This window comes from Dasypus novemcinctus, chromosome 4, assembly GCF_030445035.2.
Source record: "Dasypus novemcinctus isolate mDasNov1 chromosome 4, mDasNov1.1.hap2, whole genome shotgun sequence".
Classification (NCBI taxonomy): domain Eukaryota; kingdom Metazoa; phylum Chordata; class Mammalia; order Cingulata; family Dasypodidae; genus Dasypus; species Dasypus novemcinctus.
Genome location: NC_080676.1, coordinates 56,102,544 through 56,129,083, shown reverse-complemented (window position 1 = coordinate 56,129,083; position 26,540 = coordinate 56,102,544).

Here is a 26,540-nt window from a genome sequence, read left to right as displayed (position 1 = left end):
TGTGCAAATAGCTTACCTTCCAAAACACTGAACAGAGCTGTCGTGTAAATGAGGCCTATCCCAGCTGACAAGTCCTGGGACTTTCATCAGAGTATCAAAACAGGTGAAATTATAATAGGTGATCTACACCTGAGAAGATGGACCAGCTGACTGTATGAAAGAAGAGAGCAAATGAGTAAAATGTCTTCCCCCAGCTACAGTCAGCCCTTGTGCTAGGGGAGTTTCAAATGCACTGCACTGGCTCTACACTTTTGTCCAAAGCTGTGGTTCTTTTTTTTCTATTTTTTCTACTTTCTTTCTTTCTTTTTTTTTTTAGTGAAGCTAGATTAGTTCATACAAAACTCAACAATACAGCACTGAAACCCATTGTTGATATTCAACATTTTTCACATAGCGGAACAGAATAGACAATACGGTATCTAGGAAACCATGGGCTGGATTACAAACTGATGATATCTCATCCTTCTGGGGGCCTGTAATCCTTTTTATTACCTACCACAGTAAAAAAAAAAAAAAAAAAAATCAGTGTGTGGGAGGAACACTCTCAGAATAAATCAATAACATTGCCATTCTTAGGAAAATGGGATAAATTAAAATGAAATCTTGCTTCTAATACTAAGTTCTTAAAGAACTATTTGCCTTTATGCAAGTTAATGATTCTTAAATGTATTTCATTTATTTTAACCTTTATGTGACCTCCATGGTCTTTTTTTCGATTAAATTATTTATAAACGTTTGCTTAAAACTGTGTTCAAAATTAACTTGGACTTTCAATTTCTCATGACAAATGCTTAGAAAGATATTTATTTTGAAGTGTCTAAGAATGGAACTAAGGCATGAGCACAAAGTAATTTTCAGTAATTTGATTGAAAATGCATGGGTTGGATTATTAGGAAACAATATTTATTTCTTACATTAAGAATACACTGAAATTCAAGGTTTTAGGGCTTACTTACTTGATATCCAGCTCAATAAATAATTTTCATTTTAGTCCCATGTCTTTTTTTTTCTTCCAGTTTTTAAATGCATTTCCTGATTATGTACAGATGCAATGCCATCTTTACAAGAAGTTACCCCTATTAACCTTTATGAAAATCTGGTCCAATCCTTTTTCAAAACACAATCCAGTTCCCATGTTTTTCTTAAACCTCCAAATGGTCTAGGTAGCCACTGAAGTGATTGTTCCTACCAGTTTCTTTTCATCACTTCTGCAATTGACCAATTGACAACTGATTGATGGTTATCTTTTCACTTCAACAATGAAAGAAATTACCATCACTATAGCTATGTACAGTAAATGCCTCCAGAGTAAATTACATGATTCTAAAATTCTCCTTAGCTCACTTAGTAAAACATCAACACAAAAAAGTTTCTTTTTTGCGCCTCCTTTCCTGTACCATGGATTTGGCCTTTCCTGTCAGCTGCAAAAAAAGAACTTGACAGCTTCTTTAAAAAGAGGAGTAGAAAGGAACTTGAATAAAGGATGGCACTGGGCCTGTGTCAAGCAAGTGGCCATTCTTTGCACTTGGAAAAAAAAATTAGGCATGTGAGCACAGATAAGCCCTATAAGAATACTCTAAAGACCATTCCCAGTGACCTTGAGGCTCTCTTTCCTTCCTTAACCATTCCTGAACGCTAGAGTCACAACATGCATTCCGAATGCGGAGGGGCCAACTGATTTTGAGTAGGTGCTGTTTCTCACTGACAAGAAAACTTCCTTACAGTTTAAACTTCCCATACAGCACTGAAAAAACTCCCTTGCTCTTTCTAAAAGTTCTCAAACAAGTGCTATTATGTACATTCATCCATTATCATATGCTGATGGACAAGAGCTTCAATTCTACCACAAAATCTAAATTTACCGTAAATGTGCAGTTTATTCTCACATGAAAGCCTTGAATCTTGTCAAGGAGGGTATTCAGAAACACTTTTCTACCCCAGTACAATTAGAGTAGTTTTGTTCCTGGTGAAGAAAATATGCTGCTATGAAAGATGGGATGGATATACTCTCATTCCTCCTCTCTCCTTTTTTAAGATCACATTTTAAAAGTCAAAACAAATCCAAATAGGCTTGATTATTTGCTATTTCCCTTGATGTTTTAGATCCATAAAATTTGTTCTACTGACTAAAGATAATTTGAGCCAGTTTTTTCTTTATTAGAGAAGTTGTGGATTTATAGAACAATCACGCATAAAATACAGGATTCCCATAGGCCACCCCTCACCACCAAAACTTTACGTTGGTGTGGAACATTTGGTATAATTGATGGTAGCACGTTTTTATAATGTAATATTAATTAAAGTCCCTGGTTTAACTTAGGGTTCACTGTGGAATATAGTTCCATGGATTTTTTAAAAATTTCATTCTGGTACCGTATATATTCTGTTACTAGTTTTGTTTCGTTTTTAAGATTTATTTATTTATTTTTTATTTATTTCTCTCCCCTTCCCCACCCCCACCCCGGTTGTCTGCTCTCTCTGTCCATTCGCTGTGTGTTCCTCTGTGACCTCTTCTATCTTTACCAGTGGCACCAGGAAACTGTGTTTCTTTTTGTTGCATCATCGTGTTGCGTCAGCTCTCTGTATGTGTGCAGCGCCATTCCTGGGCAGGCTGCACTTTCCTTCGCGCTGGGCAACTCTCCTTACAGGGCACTTGCGCGTGGGGCTCCCTACTTGGTGGACACCCCTGCATGTCAGGGCACTCCTTGTGCACATCAGCACTGTGCATGGGCCAGCTCCACATGGGTCAAGGAAGCCTGGGGTTTGAACCGCGGACCTCCCATGTGGTAGATGGATGCCCTATCCATTGGGCCAAGTCCACTTCCTTGTTACTAGTTTTTATTTTCTTCCTAGAATGACTTGGTACTACTCTGAACTTTTCCCACTCCATCAATATTAATTGATTTCTCTTACCCATACCCAATTTTATTTTCTGGAGTTTCCTGAAAGGAAGTTATATACCAATAAAAGAAAGTGGGTTCTATTCTTATTCACTACTGACTACAGTTAGGTCTTGGGATGTTTTTTTTAAAGATTTATTTAATTTCTCTCTCCCTTCCCCCCCCCCCCCCACATTGTCTGCTCTCTGTGTCCATTCACTGTGTGTTCTTCTGTGTCTGCTTGCATTATCCGGTGGCACTGGGAAACTGCATCTCATTTTTGTTGCGTCATCTTGCTGTGTCAGCTCTTCATGTGTGCAGTGCCACTCCTGGGCGGGCTGTGCTTTATTAATGTGGGGTTGCTCTCCTTGCGGGGTGCACTCCTTGCACATGGGGACCCTACATAGGGGCACCCCTGTGTGGCATGGCACTCCTTGTGCGTGGCAGACTGTGCGTGGGCCAGCTTACCACATGGGTCAGGAGGCTCTGGGGATCGAACCCTGGACCCTCCATGTGGTAGATGGATGCTCTATCAGTTGAGCCATGTCCACTTCCCAAGGAACAGTTTTCTAATATTTCTGGCCTCAGATATTTAATCAGGTGATAAGTTTTTTTTAAGTGCCAACTTTTAATTTAATAAGAAACGATAGGCATTATAATATATGAGAACTATGAGATGAAATCCTGCCCAACAGAAGTATGCAATTTATTTGGGGAAACAAGATATACAGGTAGGAAACAGCTACTTAGTGAAACATTATGTATCTATTACACAAAGCACATGTATTATAGCATTACATATTGTTGCATGGTGCTTGTCATATAGATGTCACTAAATAAATTTTGTTCACTTAAAAAATGATTACTCTTCCATGTCACCTTTGCTATATTTGTCAATATTATTATTCAAATATCCAAGATGACATTCATAAAATCTACCACATTTATATCTTTGCTCTTCGGAAAGACATCTTCCTAGCTTAGACCTACAAATATCACATTTGTGTTAATGAAATTGTTTTCGAGATGCTGTGGTCTGCCGTCTTTACCCTTCACCAATATATCCTGCACACCACTACCAGAATAAACTTCCTCCAATTCTGCTTTCATCCTGTTATATATTCCTTGGTTCTAGAACCTATAATACCTTTTTTTCTCTTATTGAGTAAAGTTTAAGCTTCCCACCTTAGTTCCTAGGGTGCTGTGTGATCTAGTTCCATGATAGCACTCCTTCAATCTTATTTTTTCCCCTCCCCTGAGATGGCTCCCTCCACTGTTTGTTCATTGTTTTTGCTCATTGTTTGCACTCATTGTCTGTTGTTGTTGGGTTTTTTTGTTTTTTGTTTTTTTGATTGTCTGCTCTTTGCTTTTTGCTTATTGTCTGCTTGTCTGTTTTTCTTTAGGAGGCACTGGGAACTGAACCTGGGACCTCATATGTGGGAGGTGGGTGCTCAACTGCTTGAGGCATATCCAGTCCCAACTTATTTTTGAATGTCTTCTTCTTTTTCTTTTTTTAAAGATTTATTTATTTATTTATTTCTCTCCCCTTCCCCCACCCCCTCTACCCCGGTTGACTGTTCTCTGTGTCTGTTTGCTGTGTCTTCTTTGTCTGTTTCTGATGTCATCAGCGGCATGGGAATCTGTGTTTCTTTTTGTTGCGTCATCTTGTTGTGTCAGCTCTCTGTGGGTGCAGCACCATTCCTGGGCGGGCTGCACTTTCTTTCGCCCTGGGTGGCTCTCCTTACGGGGCCCACTGCTTGCGCGTGGGGCTCCCCTACGCGGGGGACACCCCTGCGTGGCAGGGCACTCCTTGCGCACATCAGCACTGTGCGTGGGCCAGCTCCACACAGGTCAAGGAGGCCCGGGGTTTGAACCGTGGACCTCCCATGTGGTAGACGGATGCCCTAACCACTGGGCCAAGTCCGCTGCCTTGAATGTCTTCTTTACCAAAGTTGGTCTTCTTATATTACATATAAACCTAGGTGCACATCATGCTGTTCCACTTTTTATCTTTACTCTATGTATTCAAGACTCAACTACGCCAGAGTTCCCTTACGAATCTTCCCCTCAAGAAACAGTTATTGTAGATCTCTCTATTCTCTAATGTCTTTTTCATTTATTATTGACTTTGAGGCACATTTGGCCCTGTTTGAATATCATCCCCTTTACCAAGATTTGCTATCAAGACAAATTAAATGACACTCTTCTTCTACTATGCGACATAGTTCTTCATTGTGATATGCATTGTCTTGGATTGTATTTGCATATCTTTTACCCCAGGTAGAATTTTTAAAAAAAGATTTATTTATTTATTTAAGTTTATTTCTCTCCCCTTCCCTGCCCTCCCACTCCCCCAGTTGTCTGCTCTCTGTGTCCATTCACTATGTGTTCTTCTGTGTTCACTTATATACTTGTCAGCAGTACCGGGAATCTGAGACTCTTTTTGTTACATCATCTTGCTGCATCAGCTCTCTGTGTGTGTAGTGCCACTCCTGGGCAGGCTGCAGGTCTTTCATGCTGGGTGGCTCTCCCTACAGGGCGCACTCCTTGCACGTGGGGCTGCCCTATGCGGGGGACACCCCTGCGTGTCACAGCACTCCTTGCACGTGTCCAGCCACCGTGTGTGGGCCAGCTCATCACACGGGTCAGGAGGACCTGGGTTTGAGCCCTGGACCTTCCATGTGGTAGGCAGACACTCTATCTGTTGAGCCAAATCCGTTTCCACCCAGGCAGAATTTTAAGTTCCATGAGGAAAGGAATTTCTTATTTTTAATTACCATTATTGGTATACATATGCTCAATAAATGGTTATTCAATAGCTGCCCTGGATGGTGCTTCAGAGGCAATCACCGGACATTGTAAATCCTCACAGGGCCCACTGGATGGAATGGAGGAGAGTATGGGCCATGATGTGAACCATTGTCTATGAGGTGCAGAGGTGCCCAAAGATGTACTTACCAAATCCAATGGATGTGTCATGATGATGGGAACGAGTGTTGCTGGGGGGGGGGGGGGAGAGGTGGGGTGGGGGGGTGGGGTTGAATGGGACCTCACATATATATTTTTATTTTTATTTTTTTTTTTAATTTTTTTATTTTTTATTGAATTTGTAATAATATTACATTAAAAATATATATGTGAGGTCCCATTCAACCCCACCCCCCCACCCCCCCTCTCCCCTCCCCCCAACAACACTCGTTCCCATCATCATGACACATCCATTGGATTTGGTAAGTACATCTTTGGGCACCTCTGCACCTCATATACATTGGTTCACATCATGGCCCATACTCTCCTCTATTCCATCATGTAGGCCCTGTGAGGATTTACAATGTCCGGTGATTACCTCTGAAGCACCATCCAGGGCAGCTCCATGTCCCTAAGACGCCTCCACCTCTCATCTCTTCCTGCCTTTCCCCATACCCTTTGTCCATTATGTCCACTTTTCCCAATCCAATGCCACCTCTTCTATGTGGACACTGGATTGGTTGTGTCCATTGCACCTTTATGTCAAGAGGAGGCTCAGATTCCACCTGGATGCTGGATGCAATCCTCCCATTTTCAGTTGTAATCACTCTAGGCTCCATGGTGTGGTGGTTGTCCTTCTTCACCTCCATCTTAGCTGAGTGTGGTAAGTCCAATAAATCAGATTGTAGGTGCTGGAGTCTGTTGAGGCTCAGGATCTGGCTATCACATTGTCAGTCCAGAGATTCAAATCCCCTAAATATATCTTAAACCCCAACATTAACTGCACCTCCAGCACATTAGCATGAAAGTCTTATGAAGGGAGATCCCATCTGAGTCCAGATTCATCACACATAAACACCATTTCCAAAGAGGGGCCATCTGCCCTGGTAGTTAACCCCATCGGCCATGACCATAACTCCCATGGGTCTCTTTAGCCCTCAAAGGAACCAATATCTGGGGGTTGTATCTGCTTTATCTGTCTCTCTGACTCTGCTCAGTTGTGCATGAGGGCAAACCTTCTGCCAGCCTCCAGACTCTTTTTTAGAAACTCGTAGCCATATAAACTCATTTCTCCTTTCCATTTCCCCCTTACTTTAGGTCAAACAGCATTTTAAAGTCATCACATATATATTTTTAATGTAATATTATTACAAAGTCAATAAAAATAAATAAATGGTTATTCAATAAAGACAGAGTCCTTGCTTCTAAGGAATTCTCAAGTCAGGGAGGAGCTTATATTTGTTGTAACATTAAGATGGTAGCTGAACAGCTAAATAAAAAGGAGTCTCAGAACTGCTGGGAAGATCAGTGGTTCCTTAAAAATGTCAACTGAAATTTTTTGTGGTACTGGGGACTAGGGATCGAACCTGCGACCTCCCATGTGGGAAGCAGGCACTCAACAGCACTCAACCAATTGAGCAGCATCTGCTCCCCTGCCCACTTGAAATTTTTAAAAAAGATTTATTTATTTATTTATTTATTTTCCTCCCCTCCCCCCGCCCCAGTTATCTGTTCTCTATTTGCTGCGTGTTCTTTGTCTGCTTTTGTTGTCGTCAGCGGCACGGGAATCTGTGTTTCTTTTTGTTGCGTCATCCTGCTGTGTCAGCTCTCCGTGTGTGCAGTGCCATTCCTGGGCAGGCTGCACTTTCTTTCGTGCTGGGCAGCTCTCCTTATGGGGTGCACTCCCTGCACGTGGGGCTCCCCTACACGGGGGACACCCCTGTGTGGCAGGGCACTCCTTGCGCGCATCAGCACTGCGCATGGGCCAGCTCCACACGGGTCAAGGAGGCCTGGGGTTTGAACTGTGGACCTCCCATGTGGTAGACGGACGCCCTAACCACTGGACCAAGTCCGCTTCCCAGCCCAATTGAATTTTTAAAGTAAGAATTTAAATGTTTACATAATGAAAACTATCTCAAAGTCAATTGTTTAGAACTTGGAAATTGCCCATAGAGACATAGTTGTGCTTTTGGCCAGTCCACAAAATGCCTATTTAATTCATAACCTAGCAGGCTATGGAAACTACCATTTATTGACCATTTTCTAGTTTGAAGTCCTTTAATATGTACTTTACATAAATTATCTCATTTAGTTTTCAAAGTAATCTTATGATTAAGCACTATCATTGTCATTTTACAGATAAGAAAACTTAAAAGATGACAACTGTGTTGCTCATAATCAAGCTTGTCAGTAAATGGCAGAGCCGGGGATTGGAACCCCATTCTGTCTGGCTCTGACTTCCGTTCTTTCCATTACATACTCAAAGCAAGACTCCAATGGTGCAGCTCTTATTAGTCCTCAGTTAATGATTATGGGGAGACTGTATTTGATAAATATGGGGGAGGAATAGAAGAAAGAAGAGGGTGAACAGAAAGGATTTTGAAACACATGTGATGGTGACACATGTGAGAAATAAGAGATTATGAGGGCAGGCTAGCTGTGCCTTAGAATCAGTTTCTTCAGTGATTTTTAATTTGGGATGGGCAATCATAGACCCTTCTCAGAGTATGTTGAGGGCTATGGACTCCCCAGTTGCCCATAATATTTTTGCATATTATTTCTTGGAATTCATGGACCTCTTAGGAAACCATGGGGTTATGAGTTAAAATAAAAAAACAAAACAACCCCCCCCACTCTTTCCTGCTTTGGGTGAGGAGGGGTGCTTCTTTTGCTCTACTTCTAAACAGGTGGATCTTAATGACTACATATTAGTATTAACTGGGGAGCCTATCATGACAGATTCTCATTTAACTGGTCTGGAGCGGGCACTGAGTAGCAGTAATTTTAAGAAAGTGTCCTAGTGAGTCTGACATGCAGCCAAGTTTGAGAACCATTGTTCTAAGCCAGTGATTCTCAAAATATCATCCTCAGACCAGCAACATCAGCATCATTTTGAAACTTGCTTGAAGTACAAATTCTGATACCTGTTAGAAATACAGAATCTTGGGCTCAACCTAGGCTGACCAAATCAGAAGCTCTAGTGGTGGAGTCCAGCAACCTTTGCATTAACAAGCCCTCCAGATAATTCTGATGCATGCTAAAATTTGAGAACTACTGCTTTCAGATGTTGGAGTCCTTCAGATCTTCGTGTAACAATGCCATGGCAATGGCCTTGCACCTGCTTTTCTCTGAAGGCTGATAGTAGTCGCCTGTGAAAGTGGGGTTGTTTAAATTTTTGGATGGCTTGGGTGGGATGGGAGTACAGAAGTGACAATCTGTTAGGACAGAAGCTATAGATTTGAGAGACACTGTAACAGAAATTTCAGTTTAAACTAGCAGCCTGGATGAATTCTGTGAAAGTATATAACACATATATGGAGAATAAATCCCAAAGCAGCAACTTGAGAAATGCCTACAGTTGGAGATAGGAGGAGAAAGAAACAGCAGCAAAGGAAAGGGACAAGAGTCAGGGAGAGAGCCTGGATGTGCAGTGGCTTAGAAACCTGAGGATAGGCTGATAGATCAGCGGGTTAAAAGGAAGCCTAAAATTGATCGGGCTGATCTTAGAAAAGGACAAAGGAGTTGGCTAGGAAGAATTCATTGATTACCTTTGCTTGAGGAATTTAGTAGCGAGGTAGAGGTAAAGACAGACCGCAGGGATGCAAAAGAACAGGAGAAAAAGAATGAGACGCAGTGGGTATAAACAAAGTTTTGCAAGAATCTGGTTGGGAAAGAAAGAAGGATTGTTATTTAGGACAGCAGTTTAAGGGATGGGGGAGAGACGTGTGCATATGAAGACACCTTCAGGAATTTATTCTTTAAAGAGGGAGGGAAGAACACCTATTATGAGAATGGGGGTGTGGGGGGGAGAAGTGAAAGGATTAAGAATTGCCTTAGGAGTTGAGAAAGACAGGAGATAGAAGGATTCAGGTGGAAGGATGGTCTGTGAAAGTAAAGACAATGGGGTCTGAAATAGGGTCATGCCTGATGGCTTCAAAATTCTCTGTGAAATAGGACTAAACTCATTTACTGAGGCTTTTATGTTTTTGTTTTTTGTTTTTCTGATAGGGAATGGCAGAAAGTAGGAGTACACAGTGATTAAGAAGAGGAAAACTGAAGGTAGAAGAAGTGCATTACTCCATGACCTGACACTGGCTCCCTCTTCCTTCCAAGTCTCTCTTTTGCATATTTCTTTTATGTTAACTCTCTCCTGGTTGACTTAGTGTTCCCATTTTTTCAGTGGCTCTTTTTCTATAGGTTCCATCATAGGTTGGGGTTCCCAGAGTTTGCCCTTAGTCCTCTTCTTTTTTCAGTCGCCACTTTCTCCCTGGCTATCATTCCCATGGCTTTCTCTCTCTCTCTTTTTTTTTAGGTACTGGGGCCAGGGGTTGAACCCAGGACCTCGTATGTGGGAAGCCAGCACTCAAACCACTGAACCACATGGGCTTCTCTGAGTTGTTTTTGTTTTTCATTTTGCTTATTTATTTTTTTGTTTTTCAGAGGCACTAGGGACCTCCCATGTGGGAAGCATGTACTCAACTGCTTAAGCCACATTCGCTCCCTCCCATGGCTTTTTTCTTTTTAATATATATTTTTTTGAAGATTCATTTTATTTCTTTATCTCCCCTCTCATTGTGGTAGCTGTCTACTCTCTGTGTCCATTTGCTGTGTGCTCGTCTTCTCTTTAGGAGGCATGGGGAAGCGAACCTGGGCCCTCCTGTGTGGAAGGCAGAAGCCCAATCGCTTGAGCCATATCTGCTTCCTGTTCCCGTGGCTTTTAAAATTTGAGTATCATATTCAAAGTTAGTCCTGATCTTTCTCTTGAATTTGAGATCTGTATTTAACTGTCCACTATACATACAGTACTTCAGATTCTAAATGATTAAAATCAAACTGTATCTGCTTCACTGTGAACCAACCCAAATATGTTTCTCTTTGTGGATTCTTTGCTTTCAATAGTTTGACTATTACTTTGGTCTCCAAAGCAAAAAGTCATCAATGAACTGTTCTAATCATCAATCCTGATAACTGATGATTGTCTAATTTTTATCAATTTTATTTCTCAAATATTGCATATTTTCTAATTCATATTCCAAAGTGTAATCCTCCATTATCTCCCATAATAACCTCTTTTTTTTAAAAGATTTATATTATTTATTGCCCCCTCCCCACTTCCCCCATTGCCTGCTCTCTGTGTCCATTCGCTGTATTTTCTTCTGTGTCTGCTTTTATTCTCATTAGGTGGCTCCGGGAACTTATCCTGGGAACTTCCAGAGTCAGAGAGAGACAATTACTCCCTTGCGTCACCTCAACTCCCTGTTCTGCTATGTCTTCTTTTTTTTTTTTTTTAAAGATTTATTTATTTATTCATTCCTCTCCCCTTTCCCTCCATCCCCTACCCCCACCCCCACCCCAGTTGTCTGTTCTCTGTGTCTACTTGCTGAGTCTTCTTCTTTGTCTGCTTCTGTTGTCAGTGGCACGGGAATCTGTGTTTCTTTTTGTTGTGTCATCTTGTTGTGTCAGCTCTCCGTGTGGGTGGCACCATTCTTGGGCAGGCTGCACTTTCTTTCGCGCTGGGTGGCTCTCCTTATGGGGCGCACTCCTTGCGCATGGGGCTCCCCTACGTGGGGGACACTCCTGGGTGACATGGCACTCCTTGAGCGCATCAGCACTGTGCATGGGCCAGCTCCACACGGGTCAAGGAGGCCCGGGGTTTGAACCGTGGACCTCCCATGTGGTAGACCGACGCCGTAACCACTGGGCCAAGACCTCCGTCTGCTATGTCTTCTTATTTCTTCCCCTTGTGTCTCTTGTTGCGTCATCTTGCTGCTCCATCTGTCAGTGTTGGCTGGCACTCCTGTGTGGGGTGGCATTCCCACGTAAGGAAGCACTCCTGCACAGGGCCGCATTTCCGTGTGGGCTGGCACTCTGTGTGGGCCAGCTTGCCACATGGGCCAGCTTGCCCTCACCAGGAGGCCCTGGGCATCGAACCCTGGACCTCCTTTATGGTAAATGGGAGCCTAATTGGTTGAGTCACATCCATTTCCTGTTCTATAGTAACTTCTTAGAAAATCCATCTGGTTCTAATATTTCTCATCTCTAATGGTTAATTTCAAGCGTCAACTTGGCTGGGTTATGGTGACATGGCATCCAGGTCTTTGGGCCTTAGTAGAGACTTAATACTTAACCATGAGCCCCCAGGTTCCCATGTGACCTGAGTTGCCCATCAAGAACTGGTCCTTGATGTTCTTGATGTTGACTGGTCCTCCAAGCCATAAATTTGGGCATGCACAGCAGCATTCTGTCATCAAATAGAAGTGGTATATACAAGACTGGGCTCATGCAAGCCATGAAGGCATAAGTAAGTTACATGAGGAACTGGCCCGAAAGCTCATGTCCCCCACTCTTGCCACATTACTTTTGCTCTTCCAGCCTGCAGCTTTGGCCTCTTGGGGAGTTCCTTAGGATCAGGTGACTGAAGAATAGAAAACTCAGGTGGTTTATAGACAGATGTGTGCCATGTATAGGAACCACCCAAAAGGGGACAGTTGCACCACTGAAGGTCCATTTTGGGACATCCCAGAAGGACAGTGGTGAAGGGCAATCCTCCCAGTGGCCAGAACTTTGATCAGTGCACCTGGTTATTCATTTTGCTAGGAAGGAGAAATGGCTAGAGGTACATTTGTTTATGATTCATGGGCTGTAGCCAATAGATTGGTTGGAAGGTCAGGGATTTGATAGGAACATGATTGGAAAATTGGTGACAAGGAAATCTGGGGGAGAAGTATGTGGCTAGACTTTTCCAAATGTGCAAAACAGATATTTGTTTCCCTTGTGAATGCTTACCAAAGGGTGATCTCAACAGAGGAGGAATTTAATAATTAAGAGGATAGGATGACTCTTCTGTGAATACCAGTCAGATTTTTTCCCCAGCCACTCCTTTCATTGCCTAATGGACTCATGAACAAAGTGGCCATGGTGGCCAGTTATGTGTGGGCTCAGCAACGTGGACTATCACTCACCAAGGCCAACCTGGCTACATTCCCTGCTGAGTGCCCAATCTGCCAGCAGCAGAAAGCAATGCTCAGTCCTTTACATGGTTCCATTCTCTAAGGTGATCAGTTGGCTACCTGGTGGCAGGTTGATTATACTGGACATCATGAAAGGGGGAGTGTTTTGTTCTTACTGGAATAGAAACTTACTCTGGATATGGATTTGCCTTCCCTGCTGTGGAATGCTTCTGCCAAAACTACCATCCATGGATGTACAGAATGCCTTATCCTCCATCATGGTATACCACAAAGCATTGCTTCTAGCAAGGAACTTACTTCTACAACAAATAAAGGGTTGCAACAGGTCCATGCTCATGGACTTCACTGGTCTTCCCATATTTTCCCCTTACCATGAAGCAGCTGGATTGATAGGACAGTGGAATGTCCTTTGAAGATTCATTTATGGTGCCAACTGGGTGACAAAATCTTCCTGAACAATGTTCTCCAGGAAGCTTCATATACTTTAGGTCAGCATCCAGTCCCTGGCACTGTTTCTCCCATAGCTAGGATTCATGGGTCCAGGAATCAAGGGGTAGAAATGTGAGTGACACCACTCACTTATACCTGGTAATCCACTAGCAAAAACTTTGCTTCCTGTCCCCACAGCCTTATGCTCTGCTAGTCTAGAGATCTGAGCTCCAAATGGTGAAGTGCTTCCAGCAGGAAATACAACAACGATTCCATTGAACTGAAAGTCAAGACTGCCACCCTGCTACTTTGGACTTCTCATGCTTCTGAATTAACAGCAAAGAAGGGAGTTCCTACAGGGTGGGGTGATTGATCCTGGTTACCAAGGGGGAAATAGGGCTGCCACTGCACAATGGATGTAAGGAAGAGTATGTCTGGAATAGAGGAGACTTCTTAGGGCATCTCTTAGTACTACCATGCCCTGTGATCAAAGTTGATGGAAAAATACAACAGCCCAATCTAGGTAGGACTATTAATGGTCCAGACTCTTCAGGAATGAAGATTTGGGTCACTCCAACAGGCAAAGAACCACAACCAGCTGAGGTACTTGCTTAGGGTAAAGAGAATAAGGAATGGGTAATAGAAGAAAGTTATAAATACCAGCTATAACCATATGACCAGTTTGCAGAAGTGAGGACTGTAATTTTTATGAGTATTTCTTCCTTGCTTTGCTATGAATGTGTATTATATATTTATATACATATAAAGCAAATATCTTTGTTTTCTTCTCTTACCCACTTATTGTACAACATAAGTTCTATTAACTTTACGTTATAGTTTTTTCTTCAAGGATAAGAGTCACTATCACCCAAAGACTTGCATACTCTTCTGGGGAAAGGTTTAGCACATTTTCAGTTTTATGCAGGACAGTTGTATTATGTTAGGCAGAAGTATAAGTATATTGTCGTCTTTATTTGGAGATTAATATGGTTTAAGGAGATGTGTATGGGTGCCAAGTTGAGAAGGGGTGGGCTGTGATGGTTAATTTCATGTGTCAACTTGACTAGGTTATAGTTTCCAGTTATTTGATCAAATACTGGCTGGTTGATGTTACGAAGGTATTTTATGGATGGGCTTGTGCTACAACCTACAAAGGAGAATGCCTTCAGCAATATGGGGACTCTCCTCACCCAATCAGCTGAAGGTGTCAAAAGCTCTGAGGATTTCAGAGGTCAGGGGAGAATTTTTGCCTCAACTTCAGCATTGGCTTTTGTCAGATTTTCCAGCCAGCCAGCTTCCTCTGGGGAATTCAGATTCAGAACTTCTACATCATCTTTAATGGAGACCAGCTTGTGGTCTGCTCTAAGGAGTTCAGACTTGCCAGCACCCGCAGTTCTCAGTTTGTGTGAGCCAATTCCTTATAATAAAGTGTGTACATATGTATGTATGTATGTATGTATGTATGTATGTATGTATTCTGTTGGTTCTGTTTGGAGAACCCTGGCTAATACATCCTCTTCAACTCATCCTCCATTGTGTGACCCAAGATGTCATTCTAAAATACAGATATGTTAAAGTCTCTCACCTTTATTGATTATCCATTTCCTACAGCTATAGCTTTCTTACTGTGTTCTGAGGAACCCTAAGATTCCATAGAAGTGTTTCAAGGACTCTGAAATTATTTTTATAAATCTGAGAGTGAAAACACATTTAGATCATTGATCAAAGTTTATTACTGCAGTACACATGATAGAGATGCACATGCCAGTGAAGAAAATTTTATTCACTAGATAAACAGACTATGAGAGAAAGACAGTTGGTACCATTGTCATATAACACACCCAGAGAAAAATCCAAAAATATGCATCCATGATTCTTACAGAATAGGCAGGTGGGCAGATACTATATGAAAATTTTCCAAAGCAACTGAGCCAAAGTATAAAGATTGCCAATTTCTCTTTTTCACATGTCTTTGCATGTAATACATGTGATGTATTTTTTTAATAAAAGACATGCCACATACTTAGCAGGAGAAAGTGCTTATATCAGCTTTGACATGTCAAATCAGGTGAGAAAAATGTGGAAAGCTGGCACAAAAGCAGTGGTAAGGAAAAGGGCAGGAGTGGTGATTTTTATAAAAACTATTACTGAAATACGTTTGAGAAATTATCTAATTTGTATAAACAATCATTAGTCCTTAAGAAAACGCTAGCATCTTTCCAAAAACAGTTTAACTTTATTCTATGCAGATAAACACTTTTATTAAGATATAGTCTTTAAATCAAAGACTGTTCAGATATTTGCACACCTTTTAAACATTTATTAGCTGCCTACTCTGTGCACAGGATGATCTATAGCCTGAGTTTCATAATTCACGTTTTTGTAACTGAAATTTGCTGGCTCTCTCTCAATAAGATGTTGATATGAATATCACAAATGAACAAGAATCCACACTTAAAAAGCTAAATCTTCATCAACTGTATAATGATCATACCAACTTTTATAACTTTCTGATAATTCATTAGCTGAAAAAGCCAATGTAGTTATGTTTACAAGGACAGATGAAGTGTTAGCAATGAAACAGAAACAAAGTTAAGACTCAGTGTATGAGACAAAATAAATGGGAGTCTTAAGGAAGTTAAATATCTTGCCTCAATGTATCTAATCTGTCTCAATATCTATTACAACATCTCCCCTCCAATGCCCCATCTTCTAGTTTTTCTTTTCTGTTACGAAGCTATTTGCTACCATACACTCAAGGTCATAATGCATGACCATAGTCATGCCCTGTGTGTCCTTTCAAAGAAAAGTGGTTAAAAGTCTGAGTTATGGAATGAGAATTACATTTGAATAACAACTCTGCCACTTGCTAAATATATTAACTCCAAGATTAAACTATTGATGACTCATCTATAAAAGGATATAATAATCATAGCTGGGTCATTCCATTGTTAGGGGGAAATAAATGACATAACATATCCGGAACATTTAGCCTGGCATGCAATACACTTTAAATTTCAATTAGTTATCGTTGTTGCTGTTGTTGTTACACTTCAACTACTCTTATTTCAAAAGCCAGCACAAACATCTACCTCCTCCTCCAACCAAGGAGAGACCAAGGAATGCTCCAGAGCAGAGTTGGCATTTGGATTAGTTCTTGAAGGGGAAACATGGCTGAAATTGCATAATCTAACACAGGTATCAGAGAGAACTAGAGCTGGAGCTAGAGCTAGAAGAGCTAGAGCTAGAGCCAGAGCTATAGCAAGAGAGAGAAAGAGAGAGAGAAAGGGAGACAGAGAGACAGAGTGGAGTGAGAAAAGAGAAGAGGTTTCGTCTTGTGCTCTCTGTATAGCTATAGGCTGGTTATTTAATCTCATTTAATTTGATTTCATTATCTATAAAATGAAGTTAATAATAGATTTTTACCTGTTTTTTTTTTTCAGGAAAAAAGAAAAAAGATAGCCTGTGTGAAATCTCCTCACCCAGGATCTGTGACTTAGTAGGAGCACTAGCATCCTCTCCTCCTACCAGCCAGACCACCTGCTTCTCTTTCTTCTCCCTTCCTTTTCCTGCCTGAATCTTGTTTAAGCCCTCTTGCTTAGGCTTTGCCCAGGTTTATTCTCCATCCAAACTGCCAGGGACAAGGTGTAAATAAATCGCTTTCTCATCACCAGGTGGACAACTCTACAGAAAGCAAACTCTGTTTCAGGGTAGCATAGAAAAGAATCTGGCATCATACTTATTATTTTTTGAAGTATCTATTTAAAAGGCTAGGTAGACTTCCTGATAAAGGCATCTCCTTTTTATTCACCTTATTGTTTTTATTATTTTCCTCCTTGAGCAAGCATATTAGACATTTAAAAGAAGTTGGATTCATGCTTCTTCAATATTTTGATTAAGACTGTGTTCAATAGTCAGTGGCATATAATTTTGAAGGTATGATGCCAGTTTCAATTAATTCCATAGGTTTGCTAATTAAAACCATTAAGAAATGGGGCTTTTCCATTGTAACAATAATTGGAGGATCTCTTGGTGAACATTATTCCTGAGGTTGCATGCAAGCACAAAATGGTGTACTATTGTTTTAAAAATAGCTAGAAGTCTGAAAGAAGTAATTATTACTTCAAACTAAAGTTGTGCCTGCATTTATCTTTTTTAAAATTGGAGGTTAAATTTTCCTTGAGCTTATGGAAACTGCTTCTTCCTGCCTATGTATTCACGGTAGTAGTAATAATTAGGAATAACACCAGACTACTTTTCTCAACAGCAGCGTGATTTGCAAACTTTAAACTTGGAGATAAATGTTGACAATACAAAGCACTGAGAGATGAGAAAATGAGGAAAGCAAGCACTGAAAAACTCAAGGGAAAGGTAGGAAAAATATCTAATGTGAATTAAACTGTTCTGCTTCTAAGAGGAGGCATTCTTTGAAAGAAAAGAGATTCCAACTTTTTTTGAAGTCATATAATTTTTTAGAGTCAAAGCATATTTCCTAGAAGCTTAGTACAGGGTATCATCCTTAAAAGCAGCAAAGTGGAAATGTACTGCCATAGAGTTAATATGAAAAAGAAAAAGGAACAACATACAAGGACACTCAAGCAGGTTAGCTTAAGTAGTTAAATGCAGGGATTCTGGAGTCACAGTCTAAGTTTTAATCCTTATTCCGTTGCTTAAAAATGGGGATAATAGAACCAATCCCATAGGGTTCTTGTAAGGATTAAATGAGTTAATTTATGTATATCATTTTGAACAATGCCCTATCCAAAATAAAGTTTAATTTTGTAATTATCCTCACTCACATTTAAAACATGGAAAAAAATTAGTATAATTTCCTCAAGATACCCTAGAGCAACCACCTCTATCATATCTTATCCAAAGGATGTTATATATCCTTGCAGACACTGAGTTTTTTTGGAAATCAGTGTTTTAAAACTTCAATATATTCATCAGGAGCCTCAAAAATGATCGTATCTTGAATAGTAATTTCACTTCAAGGACTCTAGCCTAAAGAAGTGATAAAAAATACTAACAACTACATATAAGGATATTCGTCACAACATTGTTCATAAATAAAAATTAGAAAATCTAAATGCCAGAAAATGGGGAATAAATGGGGAATTATTTAAAAAGATGAAGGTAAACGTATAAGATGGAATATTAGGCCAACATTAAAAACAACCCCTGGTTATCTTTCATAATGAATGTTAAATTACATGAGGAAATGTTCATGAAGTAATGGTAAGTGAAATTGACAAAATATAATGTAATAAATATTTTGGGCTTTGCTAGGCAGAGTCTCTGTCACAAATACTCAGCTCTGTTGTGTGGCATAGAAAGCAGCTACAGACAATATGGAAATGAATGGGCGAGGCTGTGTTCTGATAAAACTTTTATTTACAAAACAAAGGTTAAGTCTACTGGCCAGAGGTTGCCAACCCTTGGTTTAGAATTAAAAGGGTGCTTATTGTTTTAAAATATTTTTCTGTATTTTCTAAATTTTCTACAGAGAGAAAAGCATGAATACCTTTAATAACCCAAATCTTACAATAATTATTAAGAAATAAAATACCTTGTGCTATAAAGTGTTATGCAAAAGGAGATACCACAGATAGTTAGAAAATGGCTACAGTAGACTTGGCTAATGTAAAAATATAGATCAGATATGTCAAAATGAAAGACTCCAGTGGTATCATATCACACAGTGAATAAAGTACAAATAATTTTACCTAGCCTGGAAGGCCTAAAAGATCTGGACTCTGGCTATATCTTAGGGCTCATTTCCTACCTATCTCTTTTCTGTTTTGTCCTTCTATTTATTTAGCCATAAAGAAATTTAAAAATTTTTGGGTCAAATAAACAACAACAAGTCTCCAAGGTTTTTTTCCAAGTATTTCTACAATTTTTTTCCCTCTTAGATCTGAGCTCCATCTGGCATTTGTTCTGATTATAGGGTGATGGAGAGAAAAGTGTATACAACACCCCTCTGCTAATTTAATCAGGCAAGGTCCTCTACCTGCAGACCAATACAGCCTTGTTTTTTTAACCCATTGGGTTCTTAGTACTCAAAACTATCCAACAAAATATCTCTTGTATCAAACATTGTTAACATATGACAGTGTATTTTCTTTTTTTAAAAAAATATTTATTTTTTATTTCTCTCCTCTTCCTCCTCTCCCCTCTTCATTGTCTGCTCTTTGTGTCCATTTGCTGTGTGTTCTTCTGTGTCTGCTTGCATTCTTGTCAGCAGCACTGGGAATCTGTGTCTCCTTTTTGTTGTATCATCTTGCTGAGTCAGCTCTCCATGTGTATGGCACCACTCCTGGGCAGGCTGTGCTTTTTTTTTTCACGTGCAGTGGCTTTCCTTCCTGAGTGCACTCCTTTTGTGTGGGGCTCCCCTAGATGGGGGATACCCCTGCATGGCACGGCACTCATTGAGCGCATCAGCACTGCGCACAGGCCAGCTCACCACACGCGTCAGGAGGCCTTGGGCTTTAACCCTGGACCTCCCATGTGGTAGGTGGATGCTCTATCAGTTGAGCCAAATCTGCTTCCCTGTATTTTCAATCAGTCATTTAGATCAGTATTTCCTGAACTTTGGTCATTTGAATATCACCTTTAAAATTTTTGCCTTTTCTGTATTAACATCAATCATATTACTTACTTAATATTTTAATAGTCCCCTTTTATATAAGTAATTTTATTTAAAAAGGAAACTTTATATCACAAGTTAATGCTCCAATCAATTTTTCTAAAAGCATACTAAAATAAATGAGTATTAAAATAAATTTCCACCTATATACCACCAATAACATCTCATTTATCACACTGGGAAGCAATGATCTAGTTAAAGGCAACTGTTAGGAAGTTTGAAGCTCTGTAGAACAAAATATTAGGATGACTGACAGTTTTGTAGTGTCATACTTAAAGTGCCTTTTTATCTGTGTCCTCTCAGCATTAACTGCAAATTCATTTACTGGCTTCTGTTACATTATTTGGTGTTTTAATATGTGATGACTTTAATTTCAGATGGAGTTGGTAAATACTATACGTGCATCTACACTCACACACTTTGTTACTAAAACAAAAGCAATAGGGAAACCAATGTGGCTCAAGCAAGTAGGCTCCTGTCTACCATATGGGAGGTCCAGGGTTCGATACCCAGGGCCTCCTGGTGAAGGCAAGCTGGCCTGTGTGGTGAGCTGGCCCATGTGGGTGCTGGCCCACGTGGGTTCTGGGCCATGTGGAGTGCTGCCCTGCACAAGGAAAGCTGCCCTGCGCAGGAGTGCTGGCCCACTCAGAGAGCTGACGCAGCAAGATGATGCAACAAAAAGAGACACACAGGAGAGACAATAAGAGACACAACGGGCCAGGGAGCTGAGGTGGCACAAGAGAATGACTGCCTCTCTCCCACTCCAGAAGGTCCCAGGATTGGTTCCTGGAACTGCCTCATGAGAATACAAGCAGACACAGAAGAACACACAGTGAATGGACACAGAGAGCAGACAATGGAGGGAGGGGGGAGAAATAAATAAATAAATCTTTAAAAAAAACCCAAAAAAACAAACAAAAAGGAATTAAAAAATTCCCTTTGCCTCTATGGTTGAAACATTCTCTACAACTCTAAAGAAACACATCCCACTATTGAGGACAAGTTTTGCTGTTTGCAGATGCAAACACCTGCCACAATTTTAAAAATAATTAAATAGAGTGACAGAAGAGGAATAGTAAAGAGTATTTCATTTTGCCTAATTTTTGAAAGTGGTAGCTTCAAAATTAAATCCAAGTAGCACAGTTCTTTTGAGAAGAAGAATAATCCTACTCGTGTCCAAGTGGATCCCTAGACAGATGGAATAAAATGTCTGGTGAAGATATACATTTTTTGACCATATATTTATACTGTATATAGAGAAATGGATGATGATCTTACGGCCACAGACCAGACAACAGGATTTCAGTAATTAGTGAGATAATCTGAGGCAATGTACCACAGATCCCAGGAGAATAAGGGAGATGAGGAAAAAAATAGTAGAGCATGTTTGTTTCAATTCAAACCACATGTGCGGCTATGTGAAAAGGGACACCGCCAGGCTCGTCTCTGAGATCTAAAGTTAAAAAAAGAAAGACAGGTCTTTGTTTAAGTGTCAGCTAACAAGGTATATTCTCTCTGATGTCCAGTAGCATATACCCAGGACAGAATGCTATTTAGTGTTACTGTCTCTTCAATACTGAAAATAATGACAACTAGTATTTAGTGAGGGCTGTGCTTATCTGTACCAGATGTTTAGAAATACCATCTCATTTAATCCTCCCAATACTATTTCCTTCATTTTAGAGATGAGCACATGGACTCACTGAGAACTAAAGTAATTTTGCCCAAGTCATACAACTAGTAAGCAAATCTGCACCTGAAACTCAAGTCCTTAAAAGGTCAAGTTCTTTCCACGAAACCATGATGCTCCCCCTCATTAGTCCAGGTTCTCCCACCTCCTTCTTCTTTCATGGAAAGGAAATCTAAGCAGAATAAAGCCCGTGGGCACCTCACATGCAGCCGCCCTCCTGGCAATAGGAAGGAGAGTGGTACAAGAAACGGGTACGACAGTCTAACCTCACTGCAGAGCCATGATGGTGATGCTGATGATGATTGGAGCAATTGTTTGAAAAACTGCAGGAGCCACAGAAACCCAATACCTCAAAGCAGAAAGTTTTAGATTTTTGCAAAATGCAGTCTGTCATTCAGGCCACAAGTATTGATTCAGGACCAATGGGGGTGCAGAGCTCTGTATTAGCTCCCTGCACCTTCCCCCACCTTTCTATTAAGTTGAAATAATTCATGCAGTTTTGGCTGAAAAGAAACAAACAACATTTGCAAGACTCCATTTCATAAATCCCCCTGCAGGGCACTGACTGGCAGCTCATTGCATTTCTTAAAGCATGTGCTTCCCATCCCTGGGGTGAGGAAAAACACTTGCAGTAATGTAAAATATTAGAATAGCAAATGAAAAGTTCACGGAGACCTCCCTATAGCTGCTGCCTAGAAACTCCCTTCTCTGTAAAAACGTTGCCAGGATTCCTGAGAAATAAACGTGAAGAAAATAGACTGGGCAGACATTTAGGCCTGGGTTCTGTCTCAGATCCACCACTCTTTAGCTGAGTAATTCTATTCAGTAAAGAAGTCTCTGAGATACCATTTCCTCATCTGTAAAATAGGGATAATTTCATCTCTCCAGAGAGCAGTTAAGGACCTGAACGAAATAATGATGACAGACAAAACATCCATCAAACTTTCTGGCACTTAGAAGGTACTAAACAAATGTTAGTCTCTTTCCTCTTTTGCGTCCCAAATAGGTCCAATATGCTGATTACTTACTTATTCATTTCCAATTTGACAAAGCTACTGGGAAAAATGTAATCTAATACAGATTGAGGTGGTCACATATTTCTCATGGAAAAGTACTTTGCATAATAGATATATTTAATTTGGGTTGAAATTTCTTTGCAGAACACAATTAGGGTATCATGTGTTCTGGTCTGCAGAAAAAACAAAGATGGATATTTCAATAGTGGCTTCATTTTATAACTTTTGTAGGTAGTATCACCGAAGTGACCTTTGGGAATATGTTAATTCTTATTTCATTATGTTTGTAAGTTTGAAAATTCATAATTGTATCCCATATGCCTTCTACAATTATTTTTAAAAATCTATCGTTATGTGAGGCATTATGTATGACTTAATTATGAATAATAATGGAATAATAGTAATATTAGCTAAAATAAGCACTTGACACATGACAGATATCTGATGTGTGCATTTTAACTGTTTTGCCTCATTTATTTTATTTTTTAAGATTTATTTATTTATTTATTTCTCTCCCCTCCCCCCCCACCCCGGTTGTCCGTTCTCTGTGTCTATTTGCTGCATGTTCTTCTTTGTCCGCTTCTGTTGTTGCGGCACAGGAATCTGTGTTTCTTTTTGTTGCGTCATCTTGTTGTGTCAGCTCTCCATGTGTACAGCACCATTCCTGGGCAGGCTGCACTTTCTTTCGCGCTGGGCAGCTCTCCTTATGGGGTGCACTCCTTGTGCGTGGGGCTCCCCTATGCGGGGGACACCCCTGCAGTGGCAGGGCACTCCTTGCGTGCATCACACTGCGCATGGGCCAGCTCTACACGGGTCAAGGAGGCCCGGGGTTTGAACAGCGGACCTCCCATGTGGTAGACGGACGCCCTAACCACTGGGCCAAGTCCACCGCCTGTTTTGCCTCATTTAAATCCACCTAACAATCAAAGAGAAAGGTATTAATTTCCTACTTTACAGATGAGGAAACTGAGGCACGGAAAGGTAAGTGACTTGTCTAAGATATCTAGATTATACTTAGAATAAGAGACACAAAGGGGAGGGAAAAGGAAGAGAAATTATTTATTGATCATTATAAATTTTAGCCTTTCTAAATTCAAAACAAAAATCTGAGGCAACTTGTTTTTGTTGGTTTTCTTGGTTCCCAGAAGTAAGCTCAGGATTTTGCCCTACCAAGAATATTCTATCTACAATAGTAAGGATTTGTTTCCTGTTGACAGTGGCTGTAATTTTCTAATACAAATATCTGGATGAAAAATACAAAACACTGACCCAAATACTATGATGTTTTACATGCATAAAGAAAAACTTGATTTTTGTAGTATTATAGGATTGAATAATTTTTTAAACGTTATTTCTAAGATCCATGGATCTTTACAGGTAGAGTCTTTTGTATGAGAAGATGAGGAAGCTTGTGGTACAACCTCTATTTATTAATAAATGCCCGGCATTATTTAATGCTCTTCTTTAAATGCTCAATTCCAGTGTCCCATGTCAAAGCCGAGAAGGTAAGTAATCTGTGCATGTTGCGGCATGGCTTCAAAAACCGTTAGGCTGTGTTAGCAGAAGTATGACGTTTAGAAGGACATGGGCTGAGCAGGTGATTCTTTAGTGGAGGACAGTGTAAAGGTCTGAGAACAACAGTTCAAGCCGAATATAGATGAGTGCTGTTCCATGGACAGAGGCTATTCCATGAGCATAGTTTCACAGGTTGGAGATGTGTGTGTGTGTGTGTGTGTGTTACAGCGAATCTATCATTTCTCTCTCTGCCACCCCCGCCCCATCACCATCTAAACAAAAGTATCCTGTGGTGAGGTAAGTTAGGCAACAACTGTTTAGATACAGACAGATTTGTTTAAAGCAGGATTCTTCAAAGTCCCTCCACCTATTCCAGTACATCTGAATTGACAGTGGTGATTAATTCTGAGGGGGTTGCGTCAAGGCACAACTGGGCCTATATCAGGATTAGGGTCACAAATACTCTGTTCAATCATTCAAAACCTATTTCCTACATGCTTATGGCAAGCCAGGAATTGGCTAGGCCCTGGAAATACAAAGAAAGTAAGACATGATTGTTCCTTCCAAGGAACTCACTCTTTGGTAGGGGACACGGAAACAAAGCAGACAGATAAAACACAACTCAGGGCTGTGACAAAGGCAAGCAGAGAAGCTTTGAGAATGGGTGTCTAGCCTTTTCCTGACAAACACACGAAGCCCGTTTTACACTGTCAAACAATCAGTTAATAGTGGAAAAGGCATTTAATCTGTCGGCTGCTCTGTTCATTTGATGACAAATATTTGAATAATGAGTATTTTGAAAACAATGTCTTAACTTAAATGATTTCTTGTTTTGGGTATTGAGAAACAGTCAAAATCATGTGAATATGCATAAAATTTATACCTAAGAGGCAACTTAGTCATCGGTGATCACTCAAACATTATTCTGGGCTGCTAGCCTGTTGACATATGAGTAGTTTGCCTATGGCTATAAGCAAACCATGAAGGAAGTACCTGAGTCACGTTATAAATTCTCAGATCTCAACTAGGAACTGCAATATAGCAGTTCACAAAGTTATGAACAATACTTATTGTTATTATGTATACAATGTATTTATAGCTTTAGGGTCTGGGACTCTATTTCCCTTAAATGGAGTTGACCCAGGGAAATGCATTCTCTGACTCCCAATAATACATAGTTCCAACTTTTCCGTGGGGAATAGGATAGCCATGAGGATTTTTCTGGAGTTGAGAATCTCTGAATAACTGTTAAGAAGAAAAGAATAACTCCGTTTCCCCCCCCTCCCAAAAGGTGTTGTGGGGGTCTTACAAATATGTCACAAATTAGATACTCCTCTCTTCCAGAGGGGAACCTGATTCCCCACCCCTTGGCACATATCCAGAGACCCTCAGCCTAGAAATTTGAGACTTAAAGAGACTGTTGCTTTCTGTGAGCGACATACATTATAAGTGGAAGATCCAGGATTTGGATCTATGTTCATCTGACTCCAAAGACAGCAAATGTACTTTCTATCATGTAAAATGTGGACTTAATGCAGTAGACAGTGGGAAGGAAATTATATTCTTGAAAAGAAAAACAGCACAATAAAAGTAGATTAATGTGAGGGATGCAGAGTTTTGGATGCTTTGTATCGAAGGACGATGTCAAGGGGACCATATCTTTCCCTCCCTGTGCATCTCTCTCCACTCCCTTTCTTAAATCCTAGATCTCTGTGGAATATGTGGTCCATAGTTCATGGACTTCATTTATTTATATATTTTTAAAGATTTATTTATTTATTTCTCTCCCCTTCCCCTCCCTGCCCCAGTTGTCTGTTCTCTGTGTCTATTTGCGTGTTCTTCTTTGTCTGCTTCTGTTGTTGTCAGCAGCACAGGAATCTGTGTTTCTTTTTGTTGTGTCATCTTGCTGTGTCAGCTCTCCGTGTGTGCAGCACCATTCCTGGGCAGGCTGCACTTTCTTTCGGCTGGGCGGCTCTCCTTACAGGGCGCACTCCTTGCGGGGCTTGTGCGTGGGGCTCCCCTACGCAAGGGACACCCCTGCATGGCAAGCCACTCCTTGCGTGCATCAGCACTGCTCATGGGCCAGCTCCACATGGGTCAAGGAGGCCCGGGGTTTGAACCGCGGACCTCCCATGTGGCAGACAGATGCTCTAACCACTGGGCCAAGTCCGCTTCCCTAGTTCATGGACTTTAAGACCGTATAAGACATAATCCTGCCTGGAATGAATGAGGTACTTGTATTGGCAATATCAGCTGTTTGATTTCCTGAAATGTTCTGCTGAGTGAATATTGTACTATCTATACTATTTGGAAAATGACCTGTTCAAAAGTTCCAAGTATTCCTTAACAGCAACTGCCAGTCAGTGTCAAATCTGGCTTGCACACACTGTAATTTCAATTAAGTGGCATACCATTTAAATATGC